Genomic DNA, 23791 nt, shown 5'->3' with positions numbered 1-23791 from the left:
TAGGGTCTCATTCAGTTGCACGTAGGTTCAAGAAGGCAGATGCTTGGAAGTGAGGGATTTGCTGAAGGGCTTTCTAGCACAGGTGCAGCAGCAGGAGCCACTGTGAACCCAGAAAGGCCACACATCAGAAAGGCCAGATGTGTCACAGGGAGCTAATAATGGATAGATTATAAGATCTGAACAGGGAATGGCAACACATGCCAACCCAATCAGAACACTTAGAAGCCCCCTACAAAGATCATGGCCACTGGTCCCATCACCCCCCTGGGAAATAGAAGGGGAAGAAATGGAGGCAGTGAGAGATTTTACTATCTTGGGCTCCATGATCACTGCAGATGGTGACAGCAGCCACGAAATTAAAAGATGTCTGCTTCTTGGGAGAAAAGCAATGACAAACCTAGACAACATCTTAAAAAGCAGAGACATCACCTTGCCAACAAAGGTCCGTGTAGTTAAAGCTATGGTTTTCCCAGTAGTAATGTATGGAAGTGAGAGCTGGACCATAAAGAAGGCTGGTCGCCGAAGAATTGATGCTTTTGAATTATGGTGCTGGAGGAGACTATTGAGAGTCCCATGGACTGCAATAAGATCAAACCTATCCATTCTTAAGGAAAAATCAGCCCTGAGTGCTCACTGGAAGGACAGGTCCTGAAGCTGAGACTCCAATACTTTGGCCACCTCATGAGAAGAGAAGACTCCCTGGAAAAGACCCTGATGTTGGGAAAGATTGAGGGCACAAGGAGAAGGGAACGACAGAGGACGAGATGGTTGGACAGTGTTCTCGAAGCTACCAGCATGAGTTTGACCAAACTGCGGGAGGCAGTGGAAGACAGAAGTGCCTGGTGTGCTCTGGTCCAAGGGGTCACGAAGAGTCGGACACGACTAAACAACTAAACAACAAGAGGCCCTCCTGCTCAGCAATGGAAGGATGAGCTGGCACATGTGAAAGACTTTGGGAGCAGGGTTGGGCTAAGGGCCTCATGCCCGAGCCTGGGAATAAACAGAGCAGCCAACCCAACATTTTTAAGCAACTGTACATTATGACAAAAGATTCCAGAATTTCTTGGGGAAACTGCAATTGCAGACAAGATGGGGTGACTGAACCAAAGTGGGGAGGGGAGCTGGGAGGGTATGCATCAGAAAGGATGCAGGTCATACCCACGAGAACAACGTTTTTGTGTATGCTAACATGAAAACAGTTGTTTAGCAAATTTGTTCCTGCCTTGAGGGACACTATTAGGGGATTGTAGCAGGTGGAACTGTGGTGTAAACCACAGAGCCTAGGGCTTGCCGATCAGAAGGGCGGTGGTTCGAATCCCCGCGACGGGGTGAGCTCCCGTTGCTCGGTCCCTGCTCCTGCCAACCTAGCAGTTCAAAAGCACGGCAAAGTGCAAGTAGATAAATAGGTACCACTCCGGTGGGAAGGTAAACGGCGTTTCCATGCGCTGCTCTGGTTCGCCAGAAGAGGCTTAGTCATACTGGCCACATGCCCTGGAAGCTGTATGCCGGCTCCCTCGGCCAGTAAAGCGAGATGAGCGCCGCAACCACAGAGTCATCCTCAACTGGACAGTCAGGGGTCCCTTTACCTATACATTTAGCCCCAATATAGCACCAATGTTTATGAAGCTGGCTTTATAGCAATGCAATAAAGTGGTACCTCAGGTTAAGTACTTAATTCGTTCCGGAGGTCCGCTCTTAACCTGAAACTGTTCTTAACCTGAAGCACCACTTCAGCTAATGGGGCCTCCCGCTGCCGCAACACGATTTATGTTCTCATCCTGAAGCAAAGTTCTTAACCTGAGGTACTATTTCTGGGTTAGTGGAGTCTGTAACCTGAAGCGTATGTAACCCGAGGTACCACTGTATTACATTTTTTTTAAAAAGGTGGGGCAGTATATTATTAAGAATGTATTTTCAAAAAATGGACATTCAGCAACCATGTGGGTGGATGTGTGCAATTGTTACATCAGCATTAGCCAGGATTCAAGCTAACCTTGGTTCCTGCTTAACCCAGAACCTGAGACCAAGGTTTGCATCTTGTTTTAAGTGGGAACCTGATGAGATATAACCATGGTTACTGTTACTAGTAGTGCAACAATTTGCTATGTTTAGGCTCTGGAATTCAAGTTCCCAAGGTGGCGTAGGGAAGTAACGTGTTCCGATGTGGTTATGCAATTGGAATGGAAGCATTATTATCTGTGCGCCAGCCCCTATGTGATGGTAACTTACTGATAGGAATCTACAGGTTCTCTGGTGTCCCATGTTCCTTTCACGTACCTGTTCAAAGGTTCATATCTTACAAGGAGTAAATGTCAACAGAAAAATTATCAACCACATGGGTATCAACTGAAAATATCAGAAGACAAACTAGTGCGTCTAGTGAAACAATGTCTTGTCCTTACCAAAAGGTAAAGGAGCAGGATATTTTTATTATTTGGTAAAAATTAAAGCAAAAATTAAATCATCTTATTATGTAATTGGAACTAGGCCTCAGGCTTTAGCAGTAAAGAAGGGATTAAGGCCTTCAACCACCTGGGTTGTCATTCTCTTGGGCCCCATTACCACCCCCTTATTCGTTTTTATAGCCAACAGATTAAAATGCAAGCGCCACAATCTTTGATCTTTCACTTGCTGACACAAATCCTTTCAAGCCTCCAACGTTTTTCTGCTGAGGTAATTAGTACTAATTAAAAGGTTTCCAACAGCCTTAGCTCTAGGTTTTTTCCCCCCTCCAAAGAAATTGCTTTTACAAGTGCCTTCCATCTTTGAAATGTATGCATCGCTCACTTTCTTCTTTATCTGACTCAGAGAGATCAAGTAGATTAGTGACTCCATTATTTGCCAAGACAAAGCCAGACAACAAACAGGTTTTCACTATCTCCCTGACCTGTTGAGGTGCAGGGTTTATATTCAGAAACAAGTGCCTCCGCATGTATTAAAAGACAGTCCAATTATGCATTAACAGGCACAAGGCAGGGTTCCTGCATTTAAGCATGGACATCATTTAATGATCCACTGTTCTCTTAGAAGGGAGAGAGGCGACTAATCAAACTGACAACTTGCAGAATAAATAATGGAACTGGTTTGTTTTCATTTCTCTCTCCAGGTGTCTGTTAGGCAGAGTACAAACAAATTTTTTTTTTAGAAATAAAAAATGGCTGTTAATGCTTCTTTTCCTTTTTTAAATCAAGTTAAAAATGTATCCTTGAGGTAAGTTTACTGATGATGAAAGGCTTCTTTGCAAAGGTTTATAAAATCAGCAGCACACACTATGGGAAAAGTATATTGATTATAACTAAATATTACTGGGAACAAAACACTAGGTTTTATAGGTGATTACACACACACACACACACACCAAAAATCAAACAGCAGTTTACACTGAGAGAAGCTTATGTTTTGATCTTAAGGTTTTTAACTGAACACTCAGTCAATATGGGCGCTGTGTGGCTCATGTTTCTTATGAACCTTCTGCCTACAGTGATAATAATAAATTACACCTCTTGCAGCAAAAGTGTTTTTCAAATAAGAGGACTTAAAGTTCTCACTTTCTTCTGAATTTGACAGCAACTCTCACTCATGTAGTTTCTTTGGCACAATAGATCAGGAATCTCACACACAGCTATGAGAGGCGATCTAACATATCATTACGACACAGGGGTCTATTCTGCTTTCACAACACAAGCACAGAGCGCCTGCCAGCACTAATGGGTGTTGTGTGCATAACCGAAGGGCATAGAGAATACAATGTTCTAAACTGAAGGGATGGAAATGCTTCTAAAGCCAAACCAAGAATAACATCTTTAAACTAAAGATTTCCAAAGTCAGATTTCAGCTACTACCGTAGCCAGATGTTGGCCTGCAGGAAGACTGCATCTTGAACCATCTGAGATTCACAATAATTGCCCTCTGGTTGTAGAACAGGAACAGGGAACCAATTATTGCATGGCTGCAGCTTCCATCATCCCTGACCATGGGCCACGGGTGATGGCTGATGGGAATTGTAGTCCAACAGCGTCTCGAGGGCCACAGGCTCCCCATCCCAGTTCTGGAGTTTGCTTAAAAGGTAAAGGTAAAGGACCCCTGAGAGGTAAGTCCAGTCGCAGATGACTCTGGGGTTGCAGTGCTCATCTCGTTTTACAGGTCAAGGGAGCTGGTGTTTGTCCACAGAGAGTTTTTCTGGGTCATGTGGCCAGCATCACTAAGCTGCTTCTGGCGAAACCAGAGCAGTGCACAGAAATGCCGTTTACCTTCCCGCAGGAGCGGTACCTATTTATCTACTTGCACTTTTTGGCATGCTTTCAAACTGCTAGGTTGGCAGGAGCTGGGCCCGAGCAATGGGAGCTCACCTCATCGCAGGGGTTCAGACCACCAACCTTCTGATCAGCAAGCCCAAGAGGCTCAGTGGTTTAGACCACAGCGCCACCCACGTCCTTGGAGTTGCTTAACCTCACATTAAATCTTCCACCCCCTTTCCAAGGAGAGATAGTGGAGAAAGACTGTGGTGATACATATTGGGTCATGGTGTACCTGTAGCAGCAAAACTGGAGGCCCTCATCTGCGCCACTTGCTAAAAACATGTCTCTCCTGCAACAGTTTCTACAGCCACAGCAGGCGCTGTAATATCCAATAGTTTGCCTTTACTCCCCAAAGGCTCACTCTTCCATCGTCTCCAAAGATAGAAGGATGACAACAAAATTGCCATCACATGACCCAAATTAAAGGCTATTATTACCAGCTGGAAAACTTCCAGAAGGTGGACCAAGTCTGCCAAAAAGACCTGCTACCAGTTCCTATTATCACAAATGCTGCTCCTACATATTGCTTCTAGGCTGGTTACATGGAGTGGCGGGTGCCAGCCCAGGGGGCAACATCTGTCCCAAGGGCCTCCAGTTGCTGGTGTCTGTCATGGGATTTTCAGTATTAATACACGTATATTTTATCTCACATAAATAGAGTTCTTATTTGCACAGCCACAGTCATGAGCTGTCATCATAAAATCCCAAAAATTCGATCCATATAGTAAAACTAACTGGAGAAAAAAGAAAGCAGTAAAAGTAATTATTTCAGTGGGAGATCTCCATGTGTGTGTGTGTAATATATATATGTATATATACACACATACACACACACACGATGAAGATGGAACAAAGCTGGAATTATGAAGGAGGAAACCCTGAGCAATGTGTCTCAGCCTCACATTTAGCCATTGAAAAATATCCTGCCAAAGGGTGCATTTTGACAGTGAAAAGATGAAAAGCAGAGGGGGGGAAAGGAGCAGTCTGTCACTTTGTGACATCACACTGCAAGCTGAAGTCGATTGAATATTTACAAAAACCATTCAGAGTTAAGAGTTTTTACAAAAGACAAAAACAGCCATCCACACACTGCTGCACGACTGTTTTGAAACGTAGGCTGTTTATAAACTGCATACTCTGGGAAAGAATATGCCTAGCTTACATTTCTCCTGCTTTGTTTAATATCCTCCTAGATAAAGACGTCCGGGGAACTCAAAAGCTTACTAATGACTTTATGTCACCTTTTGGTAGGTCAAATAAAGGTATTAGGGAGACTATACTATGATTGCACATAATTTGCCAGGGAGTCATTTAAAGATAGTTGCTTTAAAATTATACATGCAAACAAGGCTCAAGTGTCAGCAAAATACAAAATGTTTGACAGGAAATTATGCCAGGGCAGAAATGACTGGTCATGTCTAGGAGCACACAGTCCTACTGCTGATATGTGGAAGTGATCATTTCCTAGATGGGGAGACACTGGGACTCCCATCTAATCCGCACTGAGCTTTATAAAGGAAGAGCAGGATATAAATATATACAATATATTATGGGAAATGTGTCGCTGTCTGTTCTCTTTGGACGCCACCCAATATATTGTTAACAAACTTGTTGTGAGGGTTCCCAAGAAGGGGCAGCAGTTTTCATCTATGTTTGGATGCCAGGTGACATTTTGAATCAAGATGGCTGACTAAAATGTTACTTTGGCATGATTTAGCCCATTTTGGGCACAGTTTTGGCACTTCTTCAGATACTATCATCAAACTTGACAAGAGGGTTTCCAAGGTGGGGGTGGTGGATTTCTTTGATGATTGGATGCTGGGTACCATTTGAACAAAGATGGAGGACCAAAATGTGACTGTTGTGTTACTTCACCTTTTATTACAGGTCCAAAGTACACTGATTTGAACACCTCTGGAAATATTGTCACTCAGTCTGGCAGGACGGTTCCAATCTGCACCAATTTGAGTGCCTCTCAATAAATTTCTACTAAACTCGGCACAAAGGTTCCTGAGTTGGAGGTGGCAGCCTCTGTCTATATTTGAACACCAGGTACTATTTTGAATCAAGATGGTAGACCAGATTAACGCTTTAAACATTACCCCTACCACCACCCACATTGATCCATGCTGGAATTGCTTCAGGGTGTTATTATTGGTTTGTTTACCACCCTGGGCTCTTTTTGGGAACAAGGCCGTGGTAGTAGTAGTAGTAGTACTTCATTGGGCCCCTCCTTCTCCCAACAACTTTGGAACAAGCCAGAAAAAGGCACTAATGAAGATAATAATGATGAGCCTCTGTACTGCATCCCCCCTCCAACCGCTTTCAAGCAATTCCTGCTGCATGGCATGCAACAGAACCAAGAAAATGTTGCCATATCCTCCCGTCACCCTTATATTCAGGCAGCAAAGCAAACACAGCAGCAGCAGGACATTATTTCTGAAGTTCTTCCTTCACCTTGCTTTTCAAAAAGCCCTTCAAGCAGCTGCCTGCCACATGACTAGCAAGCAGCAAAAGGAAAGAAAGGGGATTTCCGTGATTTCCTCCCTCCACAACACAAAAAAAGTAACTTCCTGCCTACTGCTCCAGATGGCTGGCGGGCAGCAAAACAAAAACAGCAGCAAACAGGTGGACCCTCTGCTTCTTCCCACACTATTCCACACATGCCCACAGTCCATAAGCACCACCAGAACAGCTGCATGCTGCTTTTGCCCCACAAGGCTACTTTTTTCTCTTCCACTCTTCTCCCCCTCTTACATTCTTTTTTTTTTTTAAACAGTTCATGGACAAGAAAGCTTCTCCCCTCCCCACTTTCAATGAGCTCTTCCATGGGAAGCAAAGTACCTCAGTCAACACCTTTAACCAACTACAGTTCCCAGGATTCCTTGGGGGAACCTATGACTACTTTAAGTGGTATGATATTGCTTTAAATTTATAGCGCAGGTAGGGCTTATCGGTCCACCTTTCTCTTAAGATGAATTTGCAAGAGCAAGGCTATCTCTACAGCAGATTACACAGTAGAACAGCTCCTGGAGTGTACAATTTCAGTTTGCACACAAGGGATCTGCATACAGTATTCATAAACCTCATGTAACATTTAGACAAAAACATGCACATGGAAAAAGCAGAAGATGGATAATTTTGGATTCTCCATCACCACCAACCAAAGCCAACACACACACACACACACACACACACACACACACAAACTTCCCTGCCTCCAGCATTCAAACAAGTTATTCCCCAGGCACAATCTTAAGTCTTACAACCCATGGACATGATTTTTTACTGTGTTACCTGCCCTTCGTGTAGACTATATTGTATCTATATTTAATCCTGCATCAAAAAGCAATAGAAAACTCTTTTTAAAGAGAAATTAGGTAGGGACTTTTTCACTGGAGACTGAGAAGGAAAAGGCCAGTTCCTAGGGATCCCCCGCCCCCCAAATAAATTACTATACAATACACAGTTGTAACTTAATCACTGAAAGCATGAAAAATAACAGAAAGGGGGATATTATTGAAAAATATTGTGCTGTAGTGGTGATAGCACTAAATCTGAAAGATCGCTGTGTGTATTAGTCACTACATTAATGCAGTTAGTGCGTTACCAATATCTCTATGAAAAGAACAATTTGCATTTGAGTAAACCTGCAAACACGGCTTATAAATTTGGCCTTTATTTCAGCAAAAGGAGCATTCTATATAATTTTGGTTGTCTGAATTTTATTGTCAATTACTTTCAGCTTCAAAAGAATTTCTTTTACCCTGTTATTCCTGCTAATGTAATGATTCTTTAGCAAACACAGGATTTTAGCTTCTTACTATCATTACATCTTTAGGCAGAGAAATTGGTGCGTGGTCCTGTCCCCTGCTTCCAAGGGTGTTTATTGAAGAAATCATTCTGAAAACAAATTGGAGCCATAACAATAGTAATATCAACCAACGGCAACAGCAATTATTTTTAAATAGCATTTAATATGCAGGTAAGATTTTAAAATGCACTTATTTAGATGTGCAGTTGAATATATTGCTTTTATATTTGCAGTGTAGTGTTTGTTTATTATTAATATAATTCGATTAAATAAATGTAATTTCAGTTTGTTGTAGGGTTTCATATAAAAAAAAGAGTAAGTGTATTTTTCTTAAACCAAAGGCTTTGTATTCCTTATCGTGTTTGTCCTTACAGTATCCCTAGAAAAAGAAATGAGAAGAAACCCTGGAAAGAAAGGGAAAGTTCACTTTGTCCAGGGTAATCCACTGGCTGAGAAGGGATTTGAAACCCAAAACTCTCAATTCCCAGTATATCCTCTGAATACACTTGTCCTCAAATATGCTAAAAATAGTGGGTTGTACACCACCCTCTTTGTGCTTTACAAGGAAGAAAAAGTTCTGTCGTGTGTGACATATGCTTATTTGTTCCTATGCATGTTGTCTAAATAATAATAATAATAGTAACAACAACAATAACAATATATGCACCTAAACCATGAAGCAGCCTTGGGCATCTAAAGCAATACATGTTTCTTTCAAAAACAAAACACAACTTAAGATAACGCATCTCAAGGTCAATTGAAGCAGGGGCGCACCAGGAAAGAAGTGTTTAAACTGCGGCAGACTTAACAGCTTAACCAATAAAGCTACTCCAGCCTTCAGTCAATGGGAATCAAAACAATGATTTCAAACTATTTTATTCAATCTACAGGCAGGATTACTGGGTGATGGGAGCCTTCTCCCCCACCCTTTCTTCTGATCTACAGAAGGTAGCCCTTTCTGGGTTTTGTTTTGTTTTGTTTTAGTTTTAGTTTTAAAAAGCTTCCTTTTATAAGGAGTTCAATATGCATATTTTTTCCCCATGGCTGCAATCACAAGGATGCATACTACATGTAAAAAAATATCTTTTATACTCGTTTTGCAGTACTCAAAATCTCTTTCATTTACATTCATTGAAATTCTGCCACTTAGTAACCATTGATTTCTTTCAGATCCATGGCTAAGACCCCTCAAGTTGCCAAAGAGATCAGCTCAGTAATATAATATTTATATATATATTGTAAATGAAGCAATTTGCTGCCATAAGCAGAATAAAGGTAATGACCCAAAATAGGATAAATTGCCACATCAGTCATCATCATTAGGGGTTTCTACCTCTTGAAATAATTTGAAAACTGTCAATAAGGGAATTCGAAATATCACTTCTCCCTTTCTCTCAAACTCTTGCAGCCCCTGCCCTTTCACCCTTGGTTCAGCCTAAGTTCCTAAAAATAATATTTTGGGGTTTTAATAGCTATTAAGACATTGTATAACACGACTTAGATTTTATAGTGAATCGGCCTGAAAAACTGTCGCAACTGTTACACTCAAATATGTCCTCTGGGTTTTGTCTTTGGGGGGAACTCCTCTCTCTCTCTCTCTCTCTCTCCCTCCCTCCCTCCCTCTGTGAGTGTGTGCATGCCATTGTGTGTCATCCAAACAGAGCCTCCTGCCTAGCAAAGGACACTGAAGCTGGGCAGCGGCAGGAGCTGCGTCTCAGGCTTTAAGGACTACAGTAAATCTTCAAACAATTTATCCAAACAAAGGCCAGCGTGTAGAGAGGAGAGGGGGAAAAATACACGGGAAGCAGATGAATAAGCAACATCAATTATGGGGGGTTGACCTTTCTTGCCCCGCACCATGGCACAGATTTCACACCAAATCGCAGCAGATTGAAGTTGACATGCCTGGAGTGAACGCAACGGTCTCCACAATGTTGCCACTCTGCATTCACCGGGGCTGCTGAGAAAAGGAGAGGAGGGAGAAAATAATGGGGAGTGTGTGTGTGTGTGTGTGTGTGTGTGTGTGTGTGAATGAAAAATCACACATAATGGTCCTGGGTTTATTTTTACAGAGAGCAAAATAGCTCAATTTGAGCACTTAGACGGTCGAAATTGGCTCATGTGAGATACAGAAGGTACATCCAAAGGGACAGTTGAATCAAGGTGCCTTGAGCTACGTGGCCAGAAAAAGGGAGAAAAATTAAACACAGTTTTGGACATTCATGTGGCTGGTGGATGCAGTATTAATAAGAAAGCATGGAAGAACATAAAGACTACACATTAAAAGCGTTTTGATATAATAATAATAATAATAATAATAATAATAATAGGGGTTGCTCATAATCACAAGTGTATGTACACATAGACTTTGTTCTGCACATACATGCACGCATGCACAGAGACTTTTTGCATGGACACTACTCTGTATTTCTTGCTGAGATAACAAGTGGATCAAGGCAATCTAATCTGAGCTGCAAACGTTTGGCTCCTTCTTTGGCTACAATATAAAAAAAAGAACCTTTCATTTAAAATGCAGGTTTTATCAGAGATATAAGTCTTGAAAAGAATTGCCTAGAAGAGATAAAACCATTCAACCAAAGAAAAAGCCACATTGACTAATGTGTATCAATTAAAATTCAGGTTCTGGCCTTTGGAACAGTCTATTTAAAGATTTACACACACACACACACACACACACACACACACACACCGTAGACAGATGATTATTAAATATTTATATGTCTGCAAAAGGCAATGTGAACGCATTTGCTTTGTTTATCCAGGGATATCCCCCCCCCCGGCATTTATGTAGTTGCTTCATCACCTGGTTATTCACTAAACAGCTCCGCTAACAACCGTACCTTCTTGCTAGAACGTCAGTAAAAGTTAAATATATACTGGCACACTGGGAACAATCCAGAGGAAAGTGCTCTTTTGCAAGCCCCACTGCTCTGGTGCAACTCCCCTTGATTTCAATACACTTGCTTAAGAACTTCCCACTGGATCATGTCCACTGCCTTTATTAAGGGCATTATAGGGTCTGATAAGATTTCATTTCATATATAGAAGAAGAAGAGAGCTTTATCACTACCCGAAGGAGTCTCAAAGCGGCTAACATTCTCCTTTCCCTTCCTCCGCCACAACATACACTCTGTGAGGTGAGTGGGGCTGAGAGACTTCAAAGAAGTGTGACTAGCCCAAGGTCACCCAGCAGCTGCATGTGGAGGAGTGGAGACGCGAACCCGGTTCACCAGATTACGAGTCCACTGCTCTTAACCACTACACCACACTGGCTCTCATATAGTAAAGGTATTTCCACATGTTCTTCCAATAATCAATGGTAGCTTGCCAAGAGGAAGGGCAACAGAAATAATCCCATTCAAGAGTGTCACTTGGAACAACAGGTCTTAAGCTAACATTGCTGCTAGCACAATGGTACCTCCACACCCTCCAACATCCCTTTGATAAAAATCGGGACACGTGTGTTTTAGTGCCACGCTACTGTATGAATCAGCTGGCTCACGCGGCAGCACAGCACCAAAAGACACGAACCCCAATTTTCATCAGAGGAATGTTGGAGGCTGCTCTTGCAGGAGGCAACTGACTTGCACGGCAATGTGGCTCAGCAGTGGTGGAATTGGAGGGGGAGAAACAGGACATTCCGGGATCAAATCAGAAGTCAGGATGGCTTCTGTAATTCTGGGAGTGTCCTGGGAAATTTGGGACACTTGTAGGGTATGGTATCTCTGTCTCTCATAGTGATCTTGCTGCTTTGTGTGTTCTAGTACATCAGGAGGCCTTAGATAACCCCCACCTCTCTCAATGTATAATATAAGGATAAAAATAATGAGCCCAACTTACAAGATTGCTGCAAAGATTAGCTTGACAATATTAACAAAAGAGTTTGAATACTGAGATGGAAACTTCAGGCCCAGAGGCCAAATATGAACTCAGGTATCTCTATCTGGCCCTCAGGAGTCTCCTCAGGCTACGCCACTCACCAGTCTTGCTTTGCATATTCCTTGAGTGGGTTGTTTTGTGTGGTTTTTTTGCTAGACTAGAATGTGTCTTTGAACTATGATAATGCATTTTGCTTTCCTGAATAAAGATAAAGAATAGGTGTGGAGACAAATCTATTGCACAAAAGTAAAAAATAGTATTATTTGTTCCACCCACGTTGTCTTCTCCCCATACCCAAAACCAATATTTGGCCCTCAGAAGGTTGCAAAGTAGGGTTGCCATATTTTGAAGAGCAAAACAGAGGACACCCAAGAGAAAAAGACACCATGAAACTTTAAAAATTGCTGGGGGGGGGGGCAGATGCAGAGGAGAGGTATCTTATTGGCATGGTATATGCAGAATGAAGGCAGGGAATAATATAGGTTCCAGATCATGTAAATTGGGCGATGGGGTGGAAAATAGGTTTATATATCTGATTATTCAGATTCAATACACCCCTGCCTGCAAAAAAAATCCCCCCAAAACTATACAGTGGTACATCAGGTTAAGAACTTAATTCCATTCTTAACCTGAAGCACCACTTTAGTTAATGGGGCCTCCTGTTGCTGCCATGCCACCGGAGCACGATTTCTGTTCTCATCCTGAAGCAAAGTTCTTAACCCGAGGTACTATTTCTGGGTTAGTGGAGTCTGTAACCTGAAGCATCTGTAACCTGAAGCGTCTGTAACCCGAGGTACCACTGTATAGATTTTTAAAAAACCTTTTCCCAATGCAGGGAAAGGATGGGGGAGCCAAGTGAAGAGCTCTCTGCCTGCTCAAGAGAGATTTCCCCCAGCATACACACAGCCCATTAAAAAACTCTATTACCCACCCACCCCAAAGTTTGCAAAATAATGCAAGAGTGAGGAGGGAGGAAAAGAAGGAAGGGGGGAGGACTTCTGGGTCAGCGCCATCGGTGAATGGCGGAGTTCCTCCGATTGGAGGAGCGGGCTCCGTAGAAACTGGGTCTTCCCGCCGCGGCGAAGGTGGGGACCCGCTAGAAATCCCAGGTGGAGGAAGCCTGGGAACGTGGGGTTCGGCAGGGCACCAGGAGCACCCCCCCACTCACCGGGAACCCCTTTTTGGGGCGCCGGAGCGAAGTGGGGTGAGTGGTGCGGTGCTGCGAACTGATTGCTATTTTTACGGAGTGAAGCCGCACAGCCATTCCCGGAGAGCGCTGACTTTTTCCTGTGGACAATTGGATTCAAAACAAGTACCCGTGAGTAGAAACGGAAAATTGGATCAAGAAATATCTTAATTTGGCATCGAAGCGGGAAGGTTCAAAACAGGAAGTCCGCCTTCCGCTTTTTGTATATAGACTAAAGCAAAAACTTTGTAAGCTAAAGCCTGGAAAGCCATGAAAAAAGTCTAATTTCCTTCATTTATAATTACTGAAACCCCCTTGGAAGTAGGAGAAAAGGGGGGAGAACTTTGTTTAACCCCTGCAGGAGAGGGAGTGAAGAAGGATTAACTTCCACCGTCTCTAACCTGGGAACGGGGTGTCAGAGACAGAAATAGTTGGAAAGGTTCATTGACTGTGAATGGAACATTTTGACAGATAGCTAAAGAAGAGAAATAGACTGATTCCAATGTTGCCTTTTGCATTCTAAAGAAACAAAATATCTGAAAAATATTTGAAAAATGAAAGTAATTTTCCTTTGTTGGACTTGCCTTAAAATAGAAATTGCCTCCCCTAGAGGGAGCTTGTTAAATTGTTGCTGCAGTTTACTTGAGGACTCAACAGCTGTGAGATTAAGATCATGGGACCAGTCTTTTCTGACCTTGACTAAAGATGAGCTGGGAGGAAGATTGGGTGCTTGCTTTATGCAAGACAAGTGCCTTGCTGGAACAGATGCATGAGAAGATGGATTTGATGAATGAGAAAATGGACTTGATGACTGTTGTGGTTAACAACTGTGGACAAACAGGGAATATTGATACAGAAACCATTCAGGGACCAACTCATGAACCTGTACTGACTGGGCAAGTGCAGAAGATAATGGAGGAGGATGCGGTTGCACCTCAAGTAATACAAATGGAGAAACCCGAGGCCCTACAGGAGTATAAGCCGCTGTCATTGAAGATTGAAGTTGGAGTGGGCCAGGGGGAGTCTGGAGCTGAGGAGGGTCCTAACTTTGGAGAGACCTTGAAATAAATTAAATAAATTAAGGTAATTTGAATAACAGAATATGGGGAAAGATGGAAAGGATTTGTTGAGTTAATTATTAGGTTAAATTGTTAAGATAAATTATTTAACAAAAATTGAGAAAGATGGAAAGAATTTGCTGAAATAACTAATTAAACTAGAACACAAAAAGGGAGGTGTGAGGAGGTCAATGAAACAAGCAAATAGAAGTTAAAGATATGAAATTTGGGATTTGTGTCTTTTTTCTTTCTTTTTTTCTTTTTTTGTTGTATTGCTGTATTGGTTTTTATGTTTTGCGCTTTTTCTTCTTTTTTATGTATTGTAGTGTTGTTGTTGTTTTCTATTTTTTCTTTTTTCCTATTACTCTGAAACTATGAATAAATATTATTTAAAAAGAAAAGAAAAGAAGGAAGGGGGATCAGGAGCAGGGGGGCGGGAATCAGGAGTCCAATCCGGAGGGAACCGCTGCCTCAGTCCCAGGCCTCCCGTCGCTACCCTCCCCTCCCCCCTTCTGGGTCTTTACCCAGCACAGCCTAGGCCCAGCTGCCGCTGCCACTGCCAGCCCCTCGCTGCCCGGCAGGTGGCTCCAGCAGAGAGGGGATGGGGTGGAGAAAAGAGCTGGGCAGGAGAAGAGACAGAGAGAGATGCAAGACCGGCTGACCTTGGCAAGCGGAGTACAAGGATTGGGGCAGGGCAGACCAAACAAACAAACCGAGACATTTTTGCAAATTCTAAAAAATGGACAGAACTTTTAAGCCTGAAAATGGGGACATCTCTGGGAAATTCCAGATGCATGGCAACCCTAAAAGTATGCAGTCTTTGTGATGAAAAATTTTCTCCATTTTGCTAGTGCTATAGATGTATTAATTGTATGCCCAACTATATTCCTCTGTACAATCTGAAGTAGGTCTGCCAGTGGGAGGATTGGACTGGTTTCTGTATTTTGTTATAATTATTTCTGCCCTGCAACCACCTGGTGAAGGGCAGATTAAATATATTACAAACAAATACACAAATTCTTCTGAACTAGATTGTACTGTTTCTATGTTTTAAGATGTTTAGCATTACGTTAGCAGTACCACCTAAATGGTAGCACCAACAAGCAGCAATACCTGTTTTGTAGATTCTGCTGTTGTGATAGAAAGGGTGGAATATAAATATTTTAATAAATAATTTTAGCCAGCACTAAGGAAAGGACTCTGATGACTGCACTATTTACAATGAAGCTACGTTTCCCCCTGTTCTAAATCAATCACTTGCGGACACTTCCCAACTGCTGTTTTGCTTTCCAGGCGCCTTTGGTCATGAAATTTCTTTTCTCAAAGAATTGTTTTCTCCCATTTTCAACTTCCTTCCAGACAGGACATCCTTGTCTTCCCAATCAACTGAGTTCATTTTTTTATTGGAGGTCTAAAGGACTCATGGCATGCAAGCATCCCGTACTAAGAAGCTTAGTTGTTTGAAATGTATCTGCAAATATTCAGTACCTCCGGTTCTGGTGACCCCCATACACTCTAGAGTTCTGACCATTACTTATGATATCCAGTTGCTAAGTCAGCGTTTCAAGAAGAACAAGGAGAGGGCCATCAAGATGAAAGGAGAAGAAGCAACCCTGAAGATAAATAAATCCATGCTAGTTAACAAAAAGAGATTTGACACTTGCTTCCAGCTTCCCCATGTTTTAGGCCTGAAATGTGCTCATTGGTAGATGACTTTAATCCAGAGACTGGGACCTTGTGGCACTCCCAGATGAAGTTCCACAATTTCAACATCCCCGTCCATCGGCCACACTGGCTGGGGCTCATGGGAGCTGCAGACGAACAACATCTGGAGGGCTATAGGTTCCAGATTATTGAATTAACCAGTGTTCTATGGCAAACTGATTGATGGCCTTGGATCAAAGATATTTGGGTTAAACTACTCAAAGATGGGGATGCGGGTGGCTGTGGTTTAAACCACTGTGCCACTTGGACTTGCCGATCGGAAGGTCGGCGGTTCGAGGCCCTGTGACGGGGTGAGCTCCCGTTGCTCGGTCCCAGCTCCTGCCAACCTAGTGGTTCGAAAGCACGTCAAAGTGCAAGTAGATTAATAGGTACTGTTCCAGCGGGAAGGTAAACGTGTTTCCATGTGCTGCTCTGGCTTCACCAGAAGTGGCTTCGTCATGCTGGCCACATGACCTGGAAAAACTGTCTGCGGAAGCAGACAAATGCTGGCTCCCTCGGCGTGTAAAGCAAGATGAGCGCCGCAACCCCAGAGTCATTTGCGACTGGACTTAACTGTCAGGGGTACCTTTGCCTTTACCTTTTACTCAAAGATATTTGGGTTAAACAGTCTTAAAGTTCATCAGGTGCTCTTGAGATGTCCCTAACTGAGAGTATAAAAATTTTAAGCCATCCTGTGCTTCTTGAAAGAAGGGCAGGGTTCAGATGTGATTAATATTTCTTTTAAAAATAAAATAAACCCACCTGCAAAATGTTCCCTCGTGTAAATGTTAGGAGCTAGCACAATTTCCAGTCACTCCTATTTTAAATTATATTACCTTTCAAGGGGAAAAAGAAGTCTTACAAAATAAAGGCTAAAATCTCAAGGCTAATGTCTATGTTATGGAAATTAGTACTTGTAGCAAAGCACTCAAAAGCACCCAAACTGAGGTATGCTATCAACAGACCCTGCACTCCTTTAAACTTGAGCTGAGAGTGATAGTGATTCTCAGTGCTACAAGTGATTAATATTAGATAGGGAGATGAGGGAACATCCTGCCCAAGCTTATCCCTCATAGGAAGCAGGCTAGCTGGGTCTCCTCCAGTTCTCCCTAGACATGAATGCGTAGCATGGGATCAAAGAGACTGAGCCACAGGGTGGGGGGGGGGGAATATACTCTCCTATAAGGTGTCACAAACACACATCAGACTCCAGCTCCCAATTTCAAGACAGTTTACTAATAATCTTGTTTAAGAGACCCAATGGGAAAAGGCAGAATGGGGCATGAAAGAAAATAAAGCATTTTTTTCTAATCATTTCTGTCCTCATGTATCTACTTACAGACAGGCTCCTGGTCTCAAGGCAACCATGGATTGTCAGATGGATGACAAAGGCCAGTGTTTAAAGTGTTCTTGACCTACGTGGATTCTGATTGGCAGGTGGCTTTGATGCAACAATGAGATGACTGCCATGTAACCTAGCAAATGGCCAGGGATGAGGTAACAATGGTAAGGAGATGGGAGCTATTGAAGTGTTAATTGCTGCCAGTGTAGTAATCTGTAACCTGTGTTTTCGAGCCTGCCGTAGGTAAGATGTGATTGCTGTTTACGGTATATATGATTGAGAATTAGAGAAACTGGGTAATCTTAAAGGACAGGATATGGGTGGGGCAGAACCATGCCACACTACTTACCCATGGTGATCTCCATCATGGGGAGAGACATTCCTGTCTTTCTTTTTCAACAGAGAAAAGAAATGATTTTGGCCTTTTTGTGTGTGCCTATTCAACATTCTGCTTGTTGGTTGGTTGGTTGGTTGGTTGGTTGGTTTGTTTGTAATATCTTCTTTGAACAGCAAGATCTCACAATGAAATTCCAATTCAGGACATAACACTGTGTTTTAAATTCAAATACTATAGCTTGACCGTCGAACCCATTGGAAGTGAGGGGAAGAAAAGACTCTGAGCACATTGTAAAATATCTGGACCAAAAGGTGATTGTGCATAATTAAGGACACAAGTCTACACAGCCCCGACATCCAGTTTCAAAGGGGCCAGGAAAGACACACAATGCACTGCACTCCTTGAATACCAAGTACATGACACTTTACTTGTGTGTTTAGTTGGTATCTGTATTGCATCTGAACAGCTAGATAGATAGATATAGATATGTAGATATATAGTTTTTATATGTACTGTTTTAATATATGTAACTGTTTTACATATGTCTTTATTATTTTGTAAATTGCTTCAGGGTGCCTCATGGGAAGCAATTTTTGAATGAAATTATTATCAACAACAACAAAAAACAACCACCACCACAACATAACACTCCATTTGAAGCTTAGCACAAAATGGTGACTAGATCCCTGCCCCATTTTCATGGGCACAGTGGCAAATATCCTAAATACATTGACATTTGAATGTCTGAAAGCTGGCATGAACGTTGTACGTTACTAGTTTCACTATCTGCATACTGTATACATGTGCTATGCTGGAGACACAAAGTAAGAAGTGAACCCACTTCCCTAGCTTCTCCTTTCCCTGAACTATTTACATCCAGGCTGCTCATCTTATGAATTTTATCAATGGGGTCCAGTGCTAGTGCCAGAGTATTCTTGTTTTCCTCTTCCAGCCCCATCCCCTTTTGCTCTTGTGTCATGTCTTTTAGACTGTAAGTTTGAGGGCAGATTAGGGTTTGTTTTACTTTACACCATCCTGTTCTATGGTGATCTGTGCATTTGGGTGCCTTTTCAGCTGAAGAGCAGGGTAAGAAGATTGTAAAGAAAGAAAGAAAATTAGTCAAGACAACATAAACACACAACAAGGAGCATAGACACCTTCAGGTCTCACTCTCACATTTTTAAAGGGTACATGCAACACAGGGGCACCTATATCCCAAACATATGAAGTAGCCCAGAGTAACAACAGCCATACAGGAATGGACTTTACAACTAGGATGCCAGAGAGAAATGAGGATTTGAAATCCTTATAGGATTAAAGATACCTGTGCAATATTGTTCCAAGAAATGTCAACAAATTCCTCCCTATATATTAGGATGAAACAAACCATGACATTCTGGCTGCAAACCTGAAAAAAGGAGGCATAGGAACAACTGAAATAAACACTAAGATTATCACTGATACTTCTAAAACCGAAAAGTCACAGATTAGTTCAGACAAAGTCCATTATTTTAGACATTTATATCTGTAAGTTGACAGAGCTACTACTTATGCAAGAAGCAATAGAGGTTACTGCCTTGAAAAAAAGACTTCACACATTCCCTAATTAATTCAAGAAAGACTTCGAGTTTTAGATAATATTATTCCTTTTATCACTTGCCACCCAGCACTTGGTATAATGTCAACACTTACATCTTTTTCCCCCCTCACCAAAATGATTTTAAAAACATTTTTTATCCTAAAATGTTCACCTCGATTTAAAAAAAAATTATCTCAAAGATAAGAGATTTCTTTCCATTTCAGTCCCACAACAAGGAGAATGTCAGCACAGCTTTTTTGACAGACAAATTATTGAATCAAAGAAAGAATATGCCATTAAACCCACAGGTTAGGAAGTGTCAGGAATGGCTTAAAGAGATATTCCATTTATCTTCAAAACATGCACGGAATGTCACTAATGTGTGTTTATCATGTATAATCAGACAAAGAAAATATCGAAATAAAGTACTCCTGCATACAATAGAAGTCTCCTTCCATCTCTCAAGATATCAGTGCTATTCAAATAGAATAATAATGATGAAACCCTTTTTTCTTGAAAATGGAAATCAAGCGAAATGTAGATAGAAATGATTTTCTGTAGTTGATGTACATTTCTAAAAGTGCATTAACAGGAAATCCAGAACTTTTTAGGTCAATTATATTGTCAGCATTGTCAATGCCACTGAAATGAATACCTAAGCAGCACATATTCCTGCTGGAGCAGAGACAGAGAGTGAAATCCTGCATTCTTTTATATTAGGAAGAAGGAAGGCACAGATGGATTTAAAGGGCTACTTGGTTATACAACTGTCCTGTTCAAGCAAAAATTGCTCCAAACAATATTCAGTGCTATTCCAAGTTGCATAGAAAACAGAAGCAGCAACATTTTAAAGAATCATTTGTATTTTTTAATTATGATTTCTCGCCTTATTTATTACACCTCTTTCCCATCCTTTCTACATGGAGGACTTTGTACATGGTTCTTCTCCACCACTGTTAACCATGTTGTCACCACAACAATCCAGTGAGAGGTTAAACTAAAAAATGACTAACCCTAGGTCATCCAGGCTGCATTCAGATTGGGGTTTTTGTGTGAAGGTTTTTTTCTTGTTATAATCTTACAATCTGCCCCGGTTACCAGTGTTCATGTCACAGTGCAGTAACATGTTGTTTTATGGAACTGTGGCTTTTTGATCAATATACCCCCATGTCATACTAAATATCAAATGGTGAGAAAGAACTTTATGCTGGCAGACCACCCCAGGGTTCATCAATGCGATTTTCTGAGTTAACAGGGTTGCAAATGGATTGTTGGGGAGGAAAATTAACAGCTGAGCAGGAATTGGAATCTCAGTCTCTGAAGTCCGCATCTAATACGCTAGAGCAGGGGTCATCAACCTTTTTATACCTACCGCCCACGAATGCATCTTTCTTGATGGTAAAATTTCTTTACCGCCCACCAGTGCTCGATGGAAGGAGGATTCAGCTTGTGCCGTAGATCCCCCTACCGCCCACCTAGAATCCTGAAACACCCACTAGTGGGTGGTAGGGACCAGGTTGACAACCCTTGCTCTAGAGCATGGGTAGGCAAACTAAGGCCCGGGGGCCGGATCCGGCCCACTCGCCTTCTCAATCCAGCCCGCGGACGGTCTGGGAATCAGCGTGTTTTTACATGAGTAGAAGGTGTGCTTTTATTTAAAATGCATCTCTGGGTAATTTGTGGGGCATCAGAATTTGTTCTTCTTCTTCTTCTTTTTCAAAATACAGTCCAGCCCCCCACCAAGGTCTGAGAGACAGTGGACCGCCCCCTGCTGAAAAAGTTTGCTGACCCCTGCTCTAGAGTGAAGATCCACAAGTCGTGTGAGAACATAGCCCTTAACAATAAGTGGATTGTATCAGAGGTGTGTGTCACCATCCTTTCTCTGTTGTTTAGCACCCTTACTATGCAGAAGATGAAGAGGGAAATTATTAGATGCAAAGGAGGGCAGGGCTTTATCATTGTGCAGATGGGAGAATTTCAACAGGGGGAGATTTTCTCATCCCTTGCTTGCTGAAATGGTCTATAAGGTAAAGGTAAAGGTAAAGGTAAAGGTAAAGGGATCCCTGATCATTAGGTCCAGTCATGGCCGACTCTGGGGTTGCGGCGCTCATTTCGCTTTATTGGCCGAGGCAGCCAGTGTACTGCTTCCGGGTCATGTGGCCAACATGACTAAGCCGCTTCTAGCGAACCAGAGCAGTGCATGGAAATGCCGTTTACCTTCCCACCAGATTTATCTACTTGTTTTTTGATGTGCTTTCGAACTGCTAGGTGGGCAGGAGCTGGGACCGAACAACAGGAGCTAACCCCGTCGCGGGGATTCGAACCACCCGCGTCCCACGAAATGGTCTACACAACTATTTAAATTGTAGGTGCCCTTGCTGTGTTTGTTCATCTTAGAAAAAAAAGGAGAAAATGGGCATAATGTATTAACAATTTAAACGGGTCAGAGGAAATGCTAGGCTAGAACATATAGTCTAACATCTAGAACAGGCATCCCCAAACTCAGCCCTCCAGCTGTTTTGGGACCACAACTCCCATCATCCCTAGCTAACAGGAACAGTGGTCAGGGATGATGGGAGTTGTAGTCCCAAAACAGCTGGAGGGCCGAGTTTGGGGATGCCTGATCTAGAACAACTCATCACTTCCATAGTCATGCCCCTAGGGGGTACTTGTAGTTTCATTCATGGAAATGATATTTGTCTAAGGAACTGATCTTGGGTAAAACATACCAAACTTTGCCTTGTGAGAGACTGTCTCCCAACTTCCAATAAAATTGTTGAGATTCTAGTGTGGTAAAACTATGTGATGTGATACAGAAGTTTAAGATGACCAAATATTACTGTTTCTCAAAGTAAGTCATTCAAGAAAGAATCCCATGTTGTTCTCCCATCCACAACCACCCCAGTAATCGGTCTCTCCCAAGCCAAGCTCACACCAAAGCTCATGTTAAACAAACCATTTGGCAAATCAGCATGTCTATATTCATTTTTCTGACTTTCCCTACAGTTTACAAATCTAAGTAATATCTTACTATTATATGCCCTTGCAATAGCAAGGCATAGTGTTAATGTTTATTATATTAAATACAAAATTAATAGAGAGAGTTTGGAGAATACTTAACTCCTTCACTGGCAACTTAAAGAGAGAGAAAATACCAGGAGAGGAGGAAAAAATTGGACACCAGAAAAGTAAATAAAAATATATCTAAAGAGGTATAATGCAGCATTTCAGCACTTTGCCTCTTGAAAATTTAAATGAATGCTCCTTGAGAGCAAACTACAAAATGCTAACCTTGAAGTGTTGAGTGGCAGAAGGAATTATGGGTTATTGTACTGTCAAAATGCCAGACAGCTGTATGTTGAGTTACTGTGTTATTTAGACAATCAGAAACTTGGAAGCTAATGTGACTTTTTTCCTTCTGTGTGAAAGCGCCTGACATGCGTCATGATAATTTCTAAAGGGACAAAATGTGAGGTAAAAGGGGGGAGGGAACGGGGAAAACACCCAGTGCCTTTTTGAAGCAGGCTTATAGGTAGAATAGGTCTGCCAGCAAAACTGATGTGTGTTATGTCATTAATATTTCAAATGGTCCCCAGATAGCAGAACAGGACTTTCCTATGAGGTCATAAAAGCCTTAAGATCATATGAGTAAGCTCATAAAATTATGGTAGAGGATCTAAAGGCTTTAATTTATGGGTCAGAGATGAACACCTGCAGAACACGAAACCCACTTGCTTGTTGGTCTGAGGGTAAAAGATCTGGAAACTAGGTTAACATAGTGGTGGGGAAACTGAGCCAGTGGTGGAACTGGATAATTTTAGACTCTGGACTTAACAGTCTTATGCTCCCTCCCTTTGTAGATGGCAATCCATATCACTTCATGATATGAACTGAGCTAGTTCTGTTATGTTGGAGCAACTCCTGACTGTGCTGCTTAGTGGAGACCTGGACTTCTGACCCCAAATAAGAACATGAGAATAGCCTGCTGGATCAGGCCTGTTGCCCATCTAGTCCAGCATCCTGTTCTCACATGGCCAACCAGAAGCCTGTGAGAAATCAGTGAGCAGAACATGAGCACAAGAACTAGTAGACATCTCTGCCATGTATCTGTCTATTCCTCTTTTAAAGCCATCAATGTTGATGTCCATCACTGCCTCCCGCCTGTACTGCACTATTGGACTAGGATGTAAACCAGGAAGCTCCCAGTTCAAAACTTCCCTCTAACACGCCTCTGGCAAACAATTTGGAAGATTCCTGACATAATGTATGTGAAGCACTCAGAAACTCAAATATGCGGTAAGTACTATGATAATACTACACAGGATTGCCTGTGCTTGGTTAAAAATAAAATATTTCCCAATTCTCGACATTCGTCCACAGTTCCAGAAAAATTCAGTTCCAGATATAATTTATATTATTATTTATTGTGTTTACATCCCTCCTCCTCCTCCTCCTCCTCCTTCTTGGAGCTAATGATGGCATACCTGGTTCTCCTGCCCCTCACTGAATCGCCACAACAACCCTGTGAGTTAGTCCAGGTGAGAGGCATTGACTGCCCCAGTGTGCTTCATGG

General features: G+C 42.1%; 1 protein-coding gene and 3 long non-coding RNA genes across 6 annotated transcripts in view; 2 read left to right on the top strand and 2 right to left on the bottom strand.

Annotated features, from left to right (window-relative positions):
* Positions 1–23791, bottom strand: part of LRMDA (leucine rich melanocyte differentiation associated) — a 724603-nt gene that overhangs the window by 336789 nt on the left and 364023 nt on the right.
* Positions 7927–17430, bottom strand: LOC310706716. Of its 3 annotated transcripts, XR_014526105.1 has the most exons (4): positions 17300–17430; positions 15745–15869; positions 10018–10072; positions 7927–8201 (listed from the first exon to the last, which is right to left on the bottom strand). It is a non-coding gene; the product is annotated as an uncharacterized lncRNA (long non-coding RNA). The 3 variants fall into 3 exon arrangements; XR_014526106.1 differs by lacking the exon at positions 7927–8201 and having other exon boundaries at positions 9797–10072; XR_014526107.1 differs by lacking the exon at positions 7927–8201 and having other exon boundaries at positions 9797–10069.
* On the top strand, positions 9810–10332 carry LOC310706776. Its single transcript, XR_014526170.1, has 2 exons — positions 9810–9845; positions 10185–10332. It is a non-coding gene; the product is annotated as an uncharacterized lncRNA (long non-coding RNA).
* LOC310706735 lies at positions 17474–23587 on the top strand. Its single transcript, XR_014526129.1, has 3 exons — positions 17474–17545; positions 17877–17950; positions 23347–23587. It is a non-coding gene; the product is annotated as an uncharacterized lncRNA (long non-coding RNA).

Source organism: Podarcis liolepis (assembly GCF_965112155.1).
Source record: "Podarcis liolepis genome assembly, chromosome: 5".
Classification (NCBI taxonomy): domain Eukaryota; kingdom Metazoa; phylum Chordata; class Lepidosauria; order Squamata; family Lacertidae; genus Podarcis; species Podarcis liolepis.
This window is presented reverse-complemented; position numbering and strand designations above follow the sequence as displayed.